This window comes from Micropterus salmoides, unplaced genomic scaffold (assembly GCF_014851395.1).
Source record: "Micropterus salmoides isolate LMB-PRFRI ecotype aquatic unplaced genomic scaffold, ASM1485139v1 Ms_hic_scaffold_1592, whole genome shotgun sequence".
NCBI lineage: Eukaryota > Metazoa > Chordata > Actinopteri > Centrarchiformes > Centrarchidae > Micropterus > Micropterus salmoides.
This window is the reverse complement of record NW_024040699.1, coordinates 1-17,930: the sequence shown is the minus strand read 5'-3', so window position 1 is coordinate 17,930 and position 17,930 is coordinate 1. Positions and strand designations below refer to the sequence as shown.

Genomic DNA, 17,930 nt, shown 5'->3' with positions numbered 1-17,930 from the left:
TGTACCTGTTCGGCTGGCGCCGCTAGTCCTCCGCCTGTCCTGCCTGTTGCTTCGGCTGGCGCGCTAGCCCTCCGCCTGTCCTGCTGTTGTCTCTTCGGCTGGCGCCGCTAGCCCTCCGCCTGTCCTGCCTGTTATCTGTTCGGCTGGCGCGCTAGCCCTCTGCCTGTCCTGCCTGTATCCTGCTCGGCTAGCGCCGCTAGTCCTCCGCCTAGCCTGTCCGTCCGCCTGCCTGCCCTACCTACCAAGGACTCAGGGACTATGACTCCTGACCTACCTGACCATGAAGGCCAGGGAGTCAGAGGCAGCACGGGCAGCTAGGCTATGGCCTGATAGCCTGGAGGCTAGGCTTTCCCTGGAGTCGTCTTTGAAGGGAGTCGCCTAGCCATCTTTTCGGGTTCCCGTGGTGGTCATCGGAGGCGACGAGGTCACCATCAGCGACCCGTCGGCAACAAACCTGTACCCTGGCTTGCTAAAACGGCTAGCCGCCTGCCTGATTCCCGGCCCGCTAGCGCTGCTAGCTCCACATCAGACCTGCCTGATCCCCGGCCTGCTAGCGCAGCTAGCCGCCTGCCTGATCCCTGGCCTACTCCTGCTCCCAGGTCTCACGGTCGTCCTACCGACACCTGTACTGGTCCCTCATCGAAGGTCCGACTGACACCAGTTCCAAGGTCTCCGTCGGTGGCCAGACCGGTTCCCGCTCCCCGTGCCCGTCGGTGGTCCGACCGGCACCTGCTTCGCCGGTGGCCCAGCTGACTCCTGTTTCTCCGTCGGTGGTCCGACCAACACCAGCTTCGTGGTGGCCCAGCCGACTCCCATTCCTCGTGCTCCGTCGGTGGTCCGACCAGCACCTGCTTCGCTGGTGGCCCAGCTGACTCCTGTTCCCTCGTCGGTGGTGTACCGGCACCTGCTTCGCCGGTGGCCCAGCCGACTCCTGTTCTCCCGTCGGTGGTCCGACCAACACCAGCTCCGTTGGTGGCCCAGCCTGTTCCTCGTGTCCTGTCGGCGGACGGACCGGCTTCAGCCCCGCCGGTGGTCCGGCCGACCCCTGCTCCTCGTGTCCTGTTGGCGGATGGACCGGCTTCAGCCCCGCCGGTGGTCCGGCCGACCCCTGCTCCTCGTGTCCTGTCGGCGGATGGACCGGCTTCAGCCCCGCCGGTGGTCCGGCCGACCCCTGCTCCTCGTGTCCTGTCGGCGGATGGACCGGCTTCAGCCCCGCCGGTGGTCCGGCCGACTCCAGCTCCTCGTGTCCGGTCCATGGTCCCCAGCCCTGCTGTCCAGTCGGTGGTCAGGCCGACTCCAGCTCCTCGTGTCCGGTCCATGGTCCCCAGCCCAGCTGTCCAGTCGGTGGTCAGGCCGACTCCAGCTCCTCGTGTCCGGTCCATGGTCCTCAGCCCAGCTGCTCAGTCGGTGTTCAGACCGACTCCAGCTCCTCGTGTCCAGTCCATGGTCCTCAGCCCAGCTGTCTCGCCGGTGGTCCTCAGCCCAGCTGTGCCTCCAGAGCACCCAAGCTTTGGGTGCCGACCTCCGGAGAGGTCTTGCCGTCAGCCTCTGCTCGGCCCCAGTGGGGTCGCTGCCTCACTGTTGGCCGTCCTGCCAACCCTTGAACTCTGTGGCCCCCCTGTTCTGCCCGGCCTGTTGAGTCGACCTCCGGCGCGGCCTCCCGAACTCTGTGGCCCCCCGGTTCTGCCCGGCCTCATGGGTCGTCCCACAGGAACGCCCACCTGAACTGTTTTGCTCTCCTGGTCTACTCGGTCGGTGAACTGTGTTTACCCCTGATTTGCCCGGCCTGTCGGGTCATCCCCCGGGACGACCTCCTGAACTCCGTGATCTCTTTGGTCTGCTCGGCCTGTCGGGTCGCCCTCCAGGACGGCCTCCTGAACAGTGTTTTCCCCCTGATTTGCTCGGCCTGTCGGGTCGTCCTCCAGGACGGCCTCCTGAACAGTGTTTTCCCCCTGATTTGCTCGGCCTGTCGGGTCGTCCTCCAGGACGGCCTCCTGAACTGTGTTTTCCCCCTGATTTGCTCGGCCTGTCGGGTCGTCCTCCGGGACGACCTCCTGAACTGTTCTGCCCCTCTGCCCTGCCCTGCATGTTAGGCCAAGTGCCTTACCTGCCCTGTTTCCTGGGCATGATCTGCTGTTGGGTGGTTCCCCCGGACTGTTTTGTCCCCTTGGCTGCTTGTGCGATCTCCCGAACTCTGTCGCCCCCTTGCCTTGACCTCTGGCCTTTTCTCCAGACATGTTCGGGCCTGTTACTTAAATGTTCCCGTCTCAGAGGCAGATCATCACCGGCGCCGTACCTTCCATTCAGCGCAGCGAGACACTGGCATATTGGCACAGTACTCCCGAAAAAAGTGAGAGCGGCTATAGAGAGACGGGAGACAGCTTCACACAACATGGTGGAAACTCAGGTAAACTCCCACCGCAACGGTACAGTAATTTTTATCAGCTTGATGTTGAACTAATCCATGCTCGTTACATGATAATGGTACAGTGACTGCATTCAGCCGACGTGCTACATCGTTAGCTCGCCTGCTGCTTTCAGTAACTGTGTATCTTTCACCGGAGGCTCAGCAATGTCAGCACAGCTAAAAGTATTGGATGATAATGAAACGGTTAGTGAGCCGGACTGAATATTCTAACGAGATTGTGTCACACTTTATAACAGTTAGTTAACTAGTGTTAGTGGATGCTCTTCCTCTGTGTTGTATATTATGTGGGTCACGTTAGTTACAGCGACTGAGAGGTGGAGAAGCTGTGTACCTGAGTATCGGTAAAGGGCAATAAAATCTAAATTGAACGTTACGAAGCAAACAGCGGCAGGTCCGATCTAGTGTAGCGTTAGCTGGCTGCTCGTGGCTGCATCACTAGGGGACAGTAAACAAACCGATCCACATTTGCTTTTTACCGTTACATCATTTCTTGCAGGCTTTGACACTTTGACATAATACCAGTGGTACACAGGAAAGTAACATGGGTGGCGTTAGTTGGTGAAGTAACGTGGAAAGCGATACAACTTTGCACCGGATAACATTAGCAACTGCTCGGTGTTAGCCGGCGAGCTAACGTGACTTTCTCTGTGTTTCTCCAGCTTTACTAATGCTCACTTTGTTCTTGCTCGACATCATCTGAACCTGTTTGGTCTGATGGGCTTCAGCACATAAACCTTTATTGTTGTTTTGTGGCCTTACGTGGAGCCCGTGTTTTACTGTGAGCCGGTTATGTTTATGCTGTTAGTGGACTGCATGTCGTTAGCTGCCGTGTTGTCGCTGTAGCGTGAGAGGCTCGGGAGCGCGCACAGGGCTGAATCCGACCCGGTGTCCTCACATTAAAAGCAGAATAGTGGCTGATGCGAGCAACGGAGAAAACAGGCGTGTGCTTCATTTCTAAGTGACTTTTGAGCCCATTGACAATAAGGCAATGAAAATTTGATTTACTAAAATCAAAAACTTACATATGGCCCCTTTAAATTACAGTGAAAATAGCTTCATATTTGAAGCAACGACGGTTTCTTGGTAAGGGCTCGTCCGGGATTTGAACCCGAGAACTCTCGCACCCTAAGTGAGAATCATACTCCCAGACCAACGAGCCACAAAACACCTTTTCTGTTTTGATGAAAGACTCAGATTTCCTCAACGTTAAAGTAAAACAAGCTTTATCTATTAAAAGCACCTACGGGTTCATAGCAAGTGCTCCCCGGGTTTTGAACCGAGGACCTCCCATTCCAAGGGCTCGTCCGGGATTTGAACCCGGGACCTCTCGCACCCAAACGAGAATCATACCCCTAGACCAACGAGCCAGAAATCTCCTTTTCTGCGTTGATGAAATAATCAGATTTCATCCAAATGAAATTACTGTAAAACAAGCTTTATACATTAAAAGCAATAAAGAAGCTTCATGGGTTCAGAGGGAGGGCTCGTCCGGGATTTGAAACCGGGACTTCGCGCACCCGAAGCGAGAATCATACCCCTAGACCAACAAGCCACAAAACACCTTTTCTGTTTTGATGAAATACTCAGATTTCATCAACATTAAAATAAAGTAGAGCAAGCTTTATCGATTAAAAGCAATAAGAAGCACCTGTTGGTTCATAGCAAGGGCTTCCCCGGGATTTGAACCCGGAACCTATCGCACCCAATGCGAGAATCATAGCCCTAGACACACGAGCCACAAAATGCCTTTTCCGTTTTGATGAAAGACTCAGATTTCATCAACATTAAAGGGGCATTGTGGAGTTTCCAGCGGCCACTAGCGGTGCGGTTTTAAGATTGCAACCAGGCGTGTGCTCGTACACGTGCTGGCTTTAACTCATGAGCGAGCATAATCCGAAACACAACCGCTTTCATACAGAAATACAGAAACGCCTGCATGCGGGCTGTGGCTTTTCTCCAGACATGTTCGGGCTCTGTTACTTAAATGTTCCCGTCTCAGAGGCAGATCATCACCGGCGCCGTACCTTCCATTCAGCGCAGCGAGACACTGGCATATTGGCACAGTACTCCCGAAAAAAGTGAGAGCGGCTATAGAGAGACAGGGAGACGGCTTCACACAACATGGTGGAAACTCAGGTAAACTCCCAGCGCAACGGTACAGTAATGTTTTTATCAGCTTGATGTTGAACTAATCCATGCTCGTTACATGATAATGGTACAGTGACTGCATTCAGCCGACGTGCTACATCGTTAGCTCGCCTGCTGCTTTCAGTAACTGTGTATCTTTCACCGGAGGCTCAGCAATGTCAGCACAGCTAAAAGTATTGGATGATAATGAAACGGTTAGTGAGCCGGACTGAATATTCTAACGAGATTGTGTCACACTTTATAACAGTTAGTTAACTAGTGTTAGTGGATGCTCTTCCTCTGTGTTGTATATTATGTGGGTCACGTTAGTTACAGCGACTGAGAGGTGGAGAAGCTGTGTACCTGAGTATCGGTAAAGGGCAATAAAATCTAAATTGAACGTTACGAAGCAAACAGCGGCAGGTCCGATCTAGTGTAGCGTTAGCTGGCTGCTCGTGGCTGCATCACTAGGGGACAGTAAACAAACCAATCCACATTTGCTTTTTACCGTTACATCATTTCTTGCAGGCTTTGACACTTTGACATAATACCAGTGGTACACAGGAAAGTAACATGGGTGGCGTTAGTTGGTGAAGTAACGTGGAAAGCGATACAACTTTGCACCGGATAACATTAGCAACTGCTCGGTGTTAGCCGGCGAGCTAACGTGACTTTCTCTGTGTTTCTCCAGCTTTACTAATGCTCACTTTGTTCTTGCTCGACATCATCTGAACCTGTTTGGTCTGATGGGCTTCAGCACATAAACCTTTATTGTTGTTTTGTGGCCTTACGTGGAGCCCGTGTTTTACTGTGAGCCGGTTATGTTTATGCTGTTAGTGGACTGCATGTCGTTAGCTGCCGTGTTGTCGCTGTAGCGTGAGAGGCTCGGGAGCGCGCACAGGGCTGAATCCGACCCGGTGTCCTCACATTAAAAGCAGAATAGTGGCTGATGCGAGCAACGAGAAAACAGGCGTGTGCTTCATTTCTAAGTGACTTTTGAGCCCATTGACAATAAGGCAATGAAAATTTGATTTACTAAAATCAAAAACTTACATATGGCCCCTTTAAATTACAGTGAAAATAGCTTCATATTTGAAGCAACGACGGTTTCTTGGTAAGGGCTCGTCCGGGATTTGAACCCGGGACCTCTCGCACCCTAAGCGAGAATCATACTCCTAGACCAACGAGCCACAAAACACCTTTTCTGTTTTGATGAAAGACTCAGATTTCCTCAACGTTAAAGTAAAACAAGCTTTATCTATTAAAAGCACCTACGGGTTCATAGCAAGTGCTCCCTCGGGTTTTGAACCCAGGACCTCCCATTCCAAGGGCTCGTCCGGGATTTGAACCCGGGACCTCTCGCACCCAAAGCGAGAATCATACCCCTAGACCAACGAGCCAGAAATCTCCTTTTCTGCGTTGATGAAATAATCAGATTTCATCCAAATGAAATTACTGTAAAACAAGCTTTATACATTAAAAGCAATAAAGAAGCTTCCATGGGTTCAGAGGGAGGGCTCGTCCGGGATTTGAAACCGGGACTTCGCGCACCCGAAGCGAGAATCATAGCCCTAGACACACGAGCCACAAAATGCCTTTTCCGTTTTGATGAAAGACTCAGATTTCATCAACATTAAAGGGGCATTGTGGAGTTTCCAGCGGCCACTAGCGGTGCGGTTTTAAGATTGCAACCAGGCGTGTGCTCGTACACGTGCTGGCTTTAACTCATGAGCGAGCATAATCCGAAACACAACCGCTTTCATACAGAAATACAGAAACGCCTGCATGCGGGCTGTGGCTTTTCTCCAGACATGTTCGGGCTCTGTTACTTAAATGTTCCCGTCTCAGAGGCAGATCATCACCGGCGCCGTACCTTCCATTCAGCGCAGCGAGACACTGGCATATTGGCACAGTACTCCCGAAAAAAGTGAGAGCGGCTATAGAGAGACAGGGAGACGGCTTCACACAACATGGTGGAAACTCAGGTAAACTCCCAGCGCAACGGTACAGTAATGTTTTTATCAGCTTGATGTTGAACTAATCCATGCTCGTTACATGATAATGGTACAGTGACTGCATTCAGCCGACGTGCTACATCGTTAGCTCGCCTGCTGCTTTCAGTAACTGTGTATCTTTCACCGGAGGCTCAGCAATGTCAGCACAGCTAAAAGTATTGGATGATAATGAAACGGTTAGTGAGCCGGACTGAATATTCTAACGAGATTGTGTCACACTTTATAACAGTTAGTTAACTAGTGTTAGTGGATGCTCTTCCTCTGTGTTGTATATTATGTGGGTCACGTTAGTTACAGCGACTGAGAGGTGGAGAAGCTGTGTACCTGAGTATCGGTAAAGGGCAATAAAATCTAAATTGAACGTTACGAAGCAAACAGCGGCAGGTCCGATCTAGTGTAGCGTTAGCTGGCTGCTCGTGGCTGCATCACTAGGGGACAGTAAACAAACCGATCCACATTTGCTTTTTACCGTTACATCATTTCTTGCAGGCTTTGACACTTTGACATAATACCAGTGGTACACAGGAAAGTAACATGGGTGGCGTTAGTTGGTGAAGTAACGTGGAAAGCGATACAACTTTGCACCGGATAACATTAGCAACTGCTCGGTGTTAGCCGGCGAGCTAACGTGACTTTCTCTGTGTTTCTCCAGCTTTACTAATGCTCACTTTGTTCTTGCTCGACATCATCTGAACCTGTTTGGTCTGATGGGCTTCAGCACATAAACCTTTATTGTTGTTTTGTGGACTTACGTGGAGCCCGTGTTTCACTGTGAGCCGGTTATGTTTATGCTGTTAGTGGACTGCATGTCGTTAGCTGCCGTGTTGTCGCTGTAGCGTGAGAGGCTCGGGAGCGCGCACAGGGCTGAATCCGACCCGGTGTCCTCACATTAAAAGCAGAATAGTGGCTGATGCGAGCAACGGAGAAAACAGGCGTGTGCTTCATTTCTAAGTGACTTTTGAGCCCATTGACAATAAGGCAATGAAAATTTGATTTACTAAAATCAAAAACTTACATATGGCCCCTTTAAATTACAGTGAAAATAGCTTCATATTTGAAGCAACGACGGTTTCTTGGTAAGGGCTCGTCCGGGATTTGAACCCGGGACCTCTCGCACCCTAAGCGAGAATCATACTCCTAGACCAACGAGCCACAAAACACCTTTTCTGTTTTGATGAAAGACTCAGATTTCCTCAACGTTAAAGTAAAACAAGCTTTATCTATTAAAAGCACCTACGGGTTCATAGCAAGTGCTCCCTCGGGTTTTGAACCCAGGACCTCCCATTCCAAGGGCTCGTCCGGGATTTGAACCCGGGACCTCTCGCACCCAAAGCGAGAATCATACCCCTAGACCAACGAGCCAGAAATCTCCTTTTCTGCGTTGATGAAATAATCAGATTTCATCCAAATGAAATTACTGTAAAACAAGCTTTATACATTAAAAGCAATAAAGAAGCTTCCATGGGTTCAGAGGGAGGGCTCGTCCGGGATTTGAAACCGGGACTTCGCGCACCCGAAGCGAGAATCATACCCCTAGACCAACAAGCCACAAAACACCTTTTCTGTTTTGATGAAATACTCAGATTTCATCAACATTAAAATAAAGTAGAGCAAGCTTTATCGATTAAAAGCAATAAGAAGCAACTGTTGGTTCATAGCAAGGGCTTGCCGGGATTTGAACCCGGAACCTATCGCACCCAATGCGAGAATCATAGCCCTAGACACACGAGCCACAAAATGCCTTTTCCGTTTTGATGAAAGACTCAGATTTCATCAACATTAAAGGGGCATTGTGGAGTTTCCAGCGGCCACTAGCGGTGCGGTTTTAAGATTGCAACCAGGCGTGTGCTGGTACACGTGCTGGCTTTAACTCATGAGCGAGCATAATCCGAAACACAACCGCTTTCATACAGAAATCCAGAAACGCCTGCATGCGGGCTGTGGCTTTTCTCCAGACATGTTCGGGCTCTGTTACTTAAACGTTCCCGTCTCAGAGGCATATCATCACCGGCGCCGTACCTTCCATTCAGCGCAGCGAGACACTGGCATATTGGCACAGTACTCCTGAAAAAAGTGAGAGCGGCTATAGAGAGACAGGGAGACGGCTTCACACAACATGGTGGAAACTCAGGTAAACTCCCAGCGCAACGGTACAGTAATGTTTTTATCAGCTTGATGTTGAACTAATCCATGCTCGTTACATGATAATGGTACAGTGACTGCATTCAGCCGACGTGCTACATCGTTAGCTCGCCTGCTGCTTTCAGTAACTGTGTATCTTTCACCGGAGGCTCAGCAATGTCAGCACAGCTAAAAGTATTGGATGATAATGAAACGGTTAGTGAGCCGGACTGAATATTCTAACGAGATTGTGTCACACTTTATAACAGTTAGTTAACTAGTGTTAGTGGATGCTCTTCCTCTGTGTTGTATATTATGTGGGTCACGTTAGTTACAGCGACTGAGAGGTGGAGAAGCTGTGTACCTGAGTATCGGTAAAGGGCAATAAAATCTAAATTGAACGTTACGAAGCAAACAGCGGCAGGTCCGATCTAGTGTAGCGTTAGCTGGCTGCTCGTGGCTGCATCACTAGGGGACAGTAAACAAACCGATCCACATTTGCTTTTTACCGTTACATCATTTCTTGCAGGCTTTGACACTTTGACATAATACCAGTGGTACACAGGAAAGTAACATGGGTGGCGTTAGTTGGTGAAGTAACGTGGAAAGCGATACAACTTTGCACCGGATAACATTAGCAACTGCTCGGTGTTAGCCGGCGAGCTAACGTGACTTTCTCTGTGTTTCTCCAGCTTTACTAATGCTCACTTTGTTCTTGCTCGACATCATCTGAACCTGTTTGGTCTGATGGGCTTCAGCACATAAACCTTTATTGTTGTTTTGTGGCCTTACGTGGAGCCCGTGTTTCACTGTGAGCCGGTTATGTTTATGCTGTTAGTGGACTGCATGTCGTTAGCTGCCGTGTTGTCGCTGTAGCGTGAGAGGCTCGGGAGCGCGCACAGGGCTGAATCCGACCCGGTGTCCTCACATTAAAAGCAGAATAGTGGCTGATGCGAGCAACGGAGAAAACAGGCGTGTGCTTCATTTCTAAGTGACTTTTGAGCCCATTGACAATAAGGCAATGAAAATTTGATTTACTAAAATCAAAAACTTACATATGGCCCCTTTAAATTACAGTGAAAATAGCTTCATATTTGAAGCAACGACGGTTTCTTGGTAAGGGCTCGTCCGGGATTTGAACCCGGGACCTCTCGCACCCTAAGCGAGAATCATACCTAGACCAACGAGCCACAAAACACCTTTTCTGTTTTGATGAAAGACTCAGATTTCCTCAACGTTAAAGTAAAACAAGCTTTATCTATTAAAAGCACCTACGGGTTCATAGCAAGTGCTCCCTCGGGTTTTGAACCCAGGACCTCCCATTCCAAGGGCTCGTCCGGGATTTGAACCCGGGACCTCTCGCACCCAAAGCGAGAATCATACCCCTAGACCAACGAGCCACAAACTCCTTTTCTGCGTTGATGAAAATCAGATTTCATCCAAATGAAATACTGTAAAACAAGCTTTACATTAAAAGCAATAAGAAGCTTCCATGGGTTCAGAGGGAGGGCTCGTCCGGGATTTGAAACCGGGACTTCGCGCACCCGAAGCGAGAATCATAGCCCTAGACACACGAGCCACAAAATGCCTTTTCCGTTTTGATGAAAGACTCAGATTTCATCAACATTAAAGGGGCATTGTGGAGTTTCCAGCGGCCACTAGCGGTGCGGTTTTAAGATTGCAACCAGGCGTGTGCTCGTACACGTGCTGGCTTTAACTCATGAGCGAGCATAATCCGAAACACAACCGCTTTCATACAGAAATACAGAAACGCCTGCATGCGGGCTGTGGCTTTTCTCCAGACATGTTCGGGCTCTGTTACTTAAATGTTCCCGTCTCAGAGGCAGATCATCACCGGCGCCGTACCTTCCATTCAGCGCAGCGAGACACTGGCATATTGGCACAGTACTCCCGAAAAAAGTGAGAGCGGCTATAGAGAGACAGGGAGACGGCTTCACACAACATGGTGGAAACTCAGGTAAACTCCCAGCGCAACGGTACAGTAATGTTTTTATCAGCTTGATGTTGAACTAATCCATGCTGTTACATGATAATGGTACAGTGACTGCATTCAGCCGACGTGCTACATCGTTAGCTCGCCTGCTGCTTTCAGTAACTGTGTATCTTTCACCGGAGGCTCAGCAATGTCAGCACAGCTAAAAGTATTGGATGATAATGAAACGGTTAGTGAGCCGGACTGAATATTCTAACGAGATTGTGTCACACTTTATAACAGTTAGTTAACTAGTGTTAGTGGATGCTCTTCCTCTGTGTTGTATATTATGTGGGTCACGTTAGTTACAGCGACTGAGAGGTGGAGAAGCTGTGTACCTGAGTATCGGTAAAGGGCAATAAAATCTAAATTGAACGTTACGAAGCAAACAGCGGCAGGTCCGATCTAGTGTAGCGTTAGCTGGCTGCTCGTGGCTGCATCACTAGGGGACAGTAAACAAACCGATCCACATTTGCTTTTTACCGTTACATCATTTCTTGCAGGCTTTGACACTTTGACATAATACCAGTGGTACACAGGAAAGTAACATGGGTGGCTTAGTTGGTGAAGTAACGTGGAAAGCGATACAACTTTGCACCGGATAACATTAGCAACTGCTCGGTGTTAGCCGGCGAGCTAACGTGACTTTCTCTGTGTTTCTCCAGCTTTACTAATGCTCACTTTGTTCTTGCTCGACATCATCTGAACCTGTTTGGTCTGATGGGCTTCAGCACATAAACCTTTATTGTTGTTTTGTGGCCTTACGTGGAGCCCGTTTTACTGTGAGCCGGTTATGTTTATGCTGTTAGTGGACTGCATGTCGTTAGCTGCCGTGTTGTCGCTGTAGCGTGAGAGGCTCGGGAGCGCGCACAGGGCTGAATCCGACCCGGTGTCCTCACATTAAAAGCAGAATAGTGGCTGATGCGAGCAACAGAGAAAACAGGCGTGTGCTTCATTTCTAAGTGACTTTTGAGCCCATTGACAATAAGGCAATGAAAATTTGATTTACTAAAATCAAAAACTTACATATGGCCCCTTTAAATTACAGTGAAAATAGCTTCATATTTGAAGCAACGACGGTTTCTTGGTAAGGGCTCGTCCGGGATTTGAACCCGGGACCTCTCGCACCCTAAGCGAGAATCATACTCCTAGACCAACGAGCCACAAAACACCTTTTCTGTTTTGATGAAAGACTCAGATTTCCTCAACGTTAAAGTAAAACAAGCTTTATCTATTAAAAGCACCTACGGGTTCATACAAGTGCTCCCTCGGGTTTTGAACCCAGGACCTCCCATTCCAAGGGCTCGTCCGGGATTTGAACCCGGGACCTCTCGCACCCAAAGCGAGAATCATACCCCTAGACCAACGAGCCAGAAATCTCCTTTTCTGCGTTGATGAAATAATCAGATTTCATCCAAATGAAATTACTGTAAAACAAGCTTTATACATTAAAAGCAATAAAGAAGCTTCCATGGGTTCAGAGGGAGGGCTCGTCCGGGATTTGAAACCGGGACTTCGCGCACCCGAAGCGAGAATCATACCCCTAGACCAACAAGCCACAAAACACCTTTTCTGTTTTGATGAAATACTCAGATTTCATCAACATTAAAATAAAGTAGAGCAAGCTTTATCGATTAAAAGCAATAAGAAGCACTGTTGGTTCATAGCAAGGGCTTCCCGGGATTTGAACCCGGAACCTATCGCACCCAATGCGAGAATCATAGCCCTAGACACACGAGCCACAAAATGCCTTTTCCGTTTTGATGAAAGACTCAGATTTCATCAACATTAAAGGGGCATTGTGGAGTTTCCAGCGGCCACTAGCGGTGCGGTTTTAAGATTGCAACCAGGCGTGTGCTCGTACACGTGCTGGCTTTAACTCATGAGCGAGCATAATCCGAAACACAACCGCTTTCATACAGAAATACAGAAACGCCTGCATGCGGGCTGTGGCTTTTCTCCAGACATGTTCGGGCTCTGTTACTTAAATGTTCCCGTCTCAGAGGCAGATCATCACCGGCGCCGTACCTTCCATTCAGCGCAGCGAGACACTGGCATATTGGCACAGTACTCCCGAAAAAAGTGAGAGCGGCTATAGAGAGACAGGGAGACGGCTTCACACAACATGGTGGAAACTCAGGTAAACTCCCAGCGCAACGGTACAGTAATGTTTTTATCAGCTTGATGTTGAACTAATCCATGCTCGTTACATGATAATGGTACAGTGACTGCATTCAGCCGACGTGCTACATCGTTAGCTCGCCTGCTGCTTTCAGTAACTGTGTATCTTTCACCGGAGGCTCAGCAATGTCAGCACAGCTAAAAGTATTGGATGATAATGAAACGGTTAGTGAGCCGGACTGAATATTCTAACGAGATTGTGTCACACTTTATAACAGTTAGTTAACTAGTGTTAGTGGATGCTCTTCCTCTGTGTTGTATATTATGTGGGTCACGTTAGTTACAGCGACTGAGAGGTGGAGAAGCTGTGTACCTGAGTATCGGTAAAGGGCAATAAAATCTAAATTGAACGTTACGAAGCAAACAGCGGCAGGTCCGATCTAGTGTAGCGTTAGCTGGCTGCTCGTGGCTGCATCACTAGGGGACAGTAAACAAACCGATCCACATTTGCTTTTTACCGTTACATCATTTCTTGCAGGCTTTGACACTTTGACATAATACCAGTGGTACACAGGAAAGTAACATGGGTGGCGTTAGTTGGTGAAGTAACGTGGAAAGCGATACAACTTTGCACCGGATAACATTAGCAACTGCTCGGTGTTAGCCGGCGAGCTAACGTGACTTTCTCTGTGTTTCTCCAGCTTTACTAATGCTCACTTTGTTCTTGCTCGACATCATCTGAACCTGTTTGGTCTGATGGGCTTCAGCACATAAACCTTTATTGTTGTTTTGTGGACTTACGTGGAGCCCGTGTTTCACTGTGAGCCGGTTATGTTTATGCTGTTAGTGGACTGCATGTCGTTAGCTGCCGTGTTGTCGCTGTAGCGTGAGAGGCTCGGGAGCGCGCACAGGGCTGAATCCGACCCGGTGTCCTCACATTAAAAGCAGAATAGTGGCTGATGCGAGCAACGGAGAAAACAGGCGTGTGCTTCATTTCTAAGTGACTTTTGAGCCCATTGACAATAAGGCAATGAAAATTTGATTTACTAAAATCAAAAACTTACATATGGCCCCTTTAAATTACAGTGAAAATAGCTTCATATTTGAAGCAACGACGGTTTCTTGGTAAGGGCTCGTCCGGGATTTGAACCCGGGACCTCTCGCACCCTAAGCGAGAATCATACTCCTAGACCAACGAGCCACAAAACACCTTTTCTGTTTTGATGAAAGACTCAGATTTCCTCAACGTTAAAGTAAAACAAGCTTTATCTATTAAAAGCACCTACGGGTTCATAGCAAGTGCTCCCTCGGGTTTTGAACCCAGGACCTCCCATTCCAAGGGCTCGTCCGGGATTTGAACCCGGGACCTCTCGCACCCAAAGCGAGAATCATACCCCTAGACCAACGAGCCAGAAATCTCCTTTTCTGCGTTGATGAAATAATCAGATTTCATCCAAATGAAATTACTGTAAAACAAGCTTTATACATTAAAAGCAATAAAGAAGCTTCCATGGGTTCAGAGGGAGGGCTCGTCCGGGATTTGAAACCGGGACTTCGCGCACCCGAAGCGAGAATCATACCCCTAGACCAACAAGCCACAAAACACCTTTTCTGTTTTGATGAAATACTCAGATTTCATCAACATTAAAATAAAGTAGAGCAAGCTTTATCGATTAAAAGCAATAAGAAGCAACTGTTGGTTCATAGCAAGGGCTTCGCCGGGATTTGAACCCGGAACCTATCGCACCCAATGCGAGAATCATAGCCCTAGACACACGAGCCACAAAATGCCTTTTCCGTTTTGATGAAAGACTCAGATTTCATCAACATTAAAGGGGCATTGTGGAGTTTCCAGCGGCCACTAGCGGTGCGGTTTTAAGATTGCAACCAGGCGTGTGCTCGTACACGTGCTGGCTTTAACTCATGAGCGAGCATAATCCGAAACACAACCGCTTTCATACAGAAATACAGAAACGCCTGCATGCGGGCTGTGGCTTTTCTCCAGACATGTTCGGGCTCTGTTACTTAAATGTTCCCGTCTCAGAGGCAGATCATCACCGGCGCCGTACCTTCCATTCAGCGCAGCGAGACACTGGCATATTGGCACAGTACTCCCGAAAAAAGTGAGAGCGGCTATAGAGAGACAGGGAGACGGCTTCACACAACATGGTGGAAACTCAGGTAAACTCCCAGCGCAACGGTACAGTAATGTTTTTATCAGCTTGATGTTGAACTAATCCATGCTCGTTACATGATAATGGTACAGTGACTGCATTCAGCCGACGTGCTACATCGTTAGCTCGCCTGCTGCTTTCAGTAACTGTGTATCTTTCACCGGAGGCTCAGCAATGTCAGCACAGCTAAAAGTATTGGATGATAATGAAACGGTTAGTGAGCCGGACTGAATATTCTAACGAGATTGTGTCACACTTTATAACAGTTAGTTAACTAGTGTTAGTGGATGCTCTTCCTCTGTGTTGTATATTATGTGGGTCACGTTAGTTACAGCGACTGAGAGGTGGAGAAGCTGTGTACCTGAGTATCGGTAAAGGGCAATAAAATCTAAATTGAACGTTACGAAGCAAACAGCGGCAGGTCCGATCTAGTGTAGCGTTAGCTGGCTGCTCGTGGCTGCATCACTAGGGGACAGTAAACAAACCGATCCACATTTGCTTTTTACCGTTACATCATTTCTTGCAGGCTTTGACACTTTGACATAATACCAGTGGTACACAGGAAAGTAACATGGGTGGCGTTAGTTGGTGAAGTAACGTGGAAAGCGATACAACTTTGCACCGGATAACATTAGCAACTGCTCGGTGTTAGCCGGCGAGCTAACGTGACTTTCTCTGTGTTTCTCCAGCTTTACTAATGCTCACTTTGTTCTTGCTCGACATCATCTGAACCTGTTTGGTCTGATGGGCTTCAGCACATAAACCTTTATTGTTGTTTTGTGGACTTACGTGGAGCCCGTGTTTCACTGTGAGCCGGTTATGTTTATGCTGTTAGTGGACTGCATGTCGTTAGCTGCCGTGTTGTCGCTGTAGCGTGAGAGGCTCGGGAGCGCGCACAGGGCTGAATCCGACCCGGTGTCCTCACATTAAAAGCAGAATAGTGGCTGATGCGAGCAACAGAGAAAACAGGCGTGTGCTTCATTTCTAAGTGACTTTTGAGCCCATTGACAATAAGGCAATGAAAATTGATTTACTAAATCAAAAACTTACATATGGCCCCTTTAAATTACAGTGAAAATAGCTTCATATTTGAAGCAACGACGGTTCTTGGTAAGGGCTCGTCCGGGATTTGAACCCGGGACCTCTCGCACCCTAAGCGAGAATCATACTCCTAGACCAACGAGCCACAAAACACCTTTTCTGTTTTGATGAAAGACTCAGATTTCCTCAACGTTAAAGTAAAACAAGCTTTATCTATTAAAAGCACCTACGGGTTCATAGCAAGTGCTCCCCGGGTTTTGAACCGAGGACCTCCCATTCCAAGGGCTCGTCCGGGATTTGAACCCGGGACCTCTCGCACCCAAAGCGAGAATCATACCCCTAGACCAACGAGCCAGAAATCTCCTTTTCTGCGTTGATGAAATAATCAGATTCATCCAAATGAAATTACTGTAAAACAAGCTTTATACATTAAAAGCAATAAAGAAGCTTCCATGGGTTCAGAGGGAGGGCTCGTCCGGGATTTGAAACCGGGACTTCGCGCACCCGAAGCGAGAATCATACCCCTAGACCAACAAGCCACAAAACACCTTTCTGTTTTGATGAAATACTCAGATTTCATCAACATTAAAATAAAGAGCAAGCTTTATCGATTAAAAGCAATAAGAAGCACCTGTTGGTTCATAGCAAGGGCTTCCCGGGATTTGAACCCGGAACCTATCGCACCCAATGCGAGAATCATAGCCCTAGACACACGAGCCACAAAATGCCTTTTCCGTTTTGATGAAAGACTCAGATTTCATCAACATTAAAGGGGCATTGTGGAGTTTCAGCGGCCACTAGCGGTGCGGTTTTAAGATTGCAACCAGGCGTGTGCTCGTACACGTGCTGGCTTTAACTCATGAGCGAGCATAATCCGAAACACAACCGCTTTCATACAGAAATACAGAAACGCCTGCATGCGGGCTGTGGCTTTTCTCCAGACATGTTCGGGCTCTGTTACTTAAATGTTCCCGTCTCAGAGGCAGATCATCACCGGCGCCGTACCTTCCATTCAGCGCAGCGAGACACTGGCATATTGGCACAGTACTCCCGAAAAAAGTGAGAGCGGCTATAGAGAGACAGGGACGGCTTCACACAACATGGTGGAAACTCAGGTAAACTCCCAGCGCAACGGTACAGTAATGTTTTATCAGCTTGATGTTGAACTAATCCATGCTCGTTACATGATAATGGTACAGTGACTGCATTCAGCCGACGTGCTACATCGTTAGCTCGCCTGCTGCTTTCAGTAACTGTGTATCTTTCACCGGAGGCTCAGCAATGTCAGCACAGCTAAAAGTATTGGATGATAATGAAACGGTTAGTGAGCCGGACTGAATATCTAACGAGATTGTGTCACACTTTATAACAGTTAGTTAATAGTGTTAGTGGATGCTCTTTCTGTTGTATATTATGTGGTCACGTTAGTTACAGCGACTGAGAGGTGGAGAAGCTGTGTACCTGAGTACGGTAAAGGGCAATAAATCTAAATTGAACGTTACGAAGCAAACAGCGGCAGGTCCGATCTAGTGTAGCGAGCTGGCTGCTCGTGGCTGCATCACTAGGGGACAGTAAACAAACCGATCCACATTTGCTTTTTACCGTTACATCATTTCTTGCAGGCTTTGACACTTGACATAATACCGTGGTACACAGGAAAGTAACATGGGTGGCGTTAGTTGGTGTAAGTAACGTGGAAAGCGATACAACTTTGCAGGATAACATTAGCAACTGCTCGGTGTTAGCCGGCGAGCTAACGTGACTTTCTCTGTGTTTCTCCAGCTTTACTAATGCTCACTTTGTCTTGCTCGACATCATTGAACCTGTTTGTGATGGGCTTCAGCACATAACCTTTATTGTGTTTTGTGGCCTTACGTGGAGCCCGTGTTTACTGTGAGCCGGTTATGTTT

The 17,930-nt window shown here is 48.4% G+C and overlaps 12 non-coding genes across 12 annotated transcripts; all 12 read right to left on the bottom strand.

Annotated features, from left to right (window-relative positions):
- Nucleotides 1-5,673: 5,673 nt before the first annotated feature.
- trnap-agg lies at nucleotides 5,674-5,745 on the bottom strand. Its single transcript has one exon. It is a non-coding gene; the product is annotated as a tRNA-Pro (tRNA).
- A 138-nt stretch (nucleotides 5,746-5,883) lies between these two features.
- Nucleotides 5,884-5,955, bottom strand: trnap-ugg. The gene has a single exon. It is a non-coding gene; the product is annotated as a tRNA-Pro (tRNA).
- A 1,695-nt stretch (nucleotides 5,956-7,650) lies between these two features.
- trnap-agg lies at nucleotides 7,651-7,722 on the bottom strand. Its single transcript has one exon. It is a non-coding gene; the product is annotated as a tRNA-Pro (tRNA).
- Nucleotides 7,723-7,860: 138 nt separating this feature from the next.
- On the bottom strand, nucleotides 7,861-7,932 carry trnap-ugg. Its single transcript has one exon. It is a non-coding gene; the product is annotated as a tRNA-Pro (tRNA).
- Nucleotides 7,933-9,811: 1,879 nt separating this feature from the next.
- trnap-agg lies at nucleotides 9,812-9,881 on the bottom strand. Its single transcript has one exon. It is a non-coding gene; the product is annotated as a tRNA-Pro (tRNA).
- Nucleotides 9,882-10,019: 138 nt separating this feature from the next.
- On the bottom strand, nucleotides 10,020-10,091 carry trnap-ugg. Its single transcript has one exon. It is a non-coding gene; the product is annotated as a tRNA-Pro (tRNA).
- A 1,684-nt stretch (nucleotides 10,092-11,775) lies between these two features.
- On the bottom strand, nucleotides 11,776-11,847 carry trnap-agg. The gene has a single exon. It is a non-coding gene; the product is annotated as a tRNA-Pro (tRNA).
- A 137-nt stretch (nucleotides 11,848-11,984) lies between these two features.
- On the bottom strand, nucleotides 11,985-12,056 carry trnap-ugg. The gene has a single exon. It is a non-coding gene; the product is annotated as a tRNA-Pro (tRNA).
- Nucleotides 12,057-13,934: 1,878 nt separating this feature from the next.
- trnap-agg lies at nucleotides 13,935-14,006 on the bottom strand. Its single transcript has one exon. It is a non-coding gene; the product is annotated as a tRNA-Pro (tRNA).
- Nucleotides 14,007-14,144: 138 nt separating this feature from the next.
- trnap-ugg lies at nucleotides 14,145-14,216 on the bottom strand. Its single transcript has one exon. It is a non-coding gene; the product is annotated as a tRNA-Pro (tRNA).
- Nucleotides 14,217-16,093: 1,877 nt separating this feature from the next.
- On the bottom strand, nucleotides 16,094-16,165 carry trnap-agg. Its single transcript has one exon. It is a non-coding gene; the product is annotated as a tRNA-Pro (tRNA).
- A 137-nt stretch (nucleotides 16,166-16,302) lies between these two features.
- trnap-ugg lies at nucleotides 16,303-16,374 on the bottom strand. Its single transcript has one exon. It is a non-coding gene; the product is annotated as a tRNA-Pro (tRNA).
- Between the last annotated feature and the right edge of the window lie 1,556 nt (nucleotides 16,375-17,930).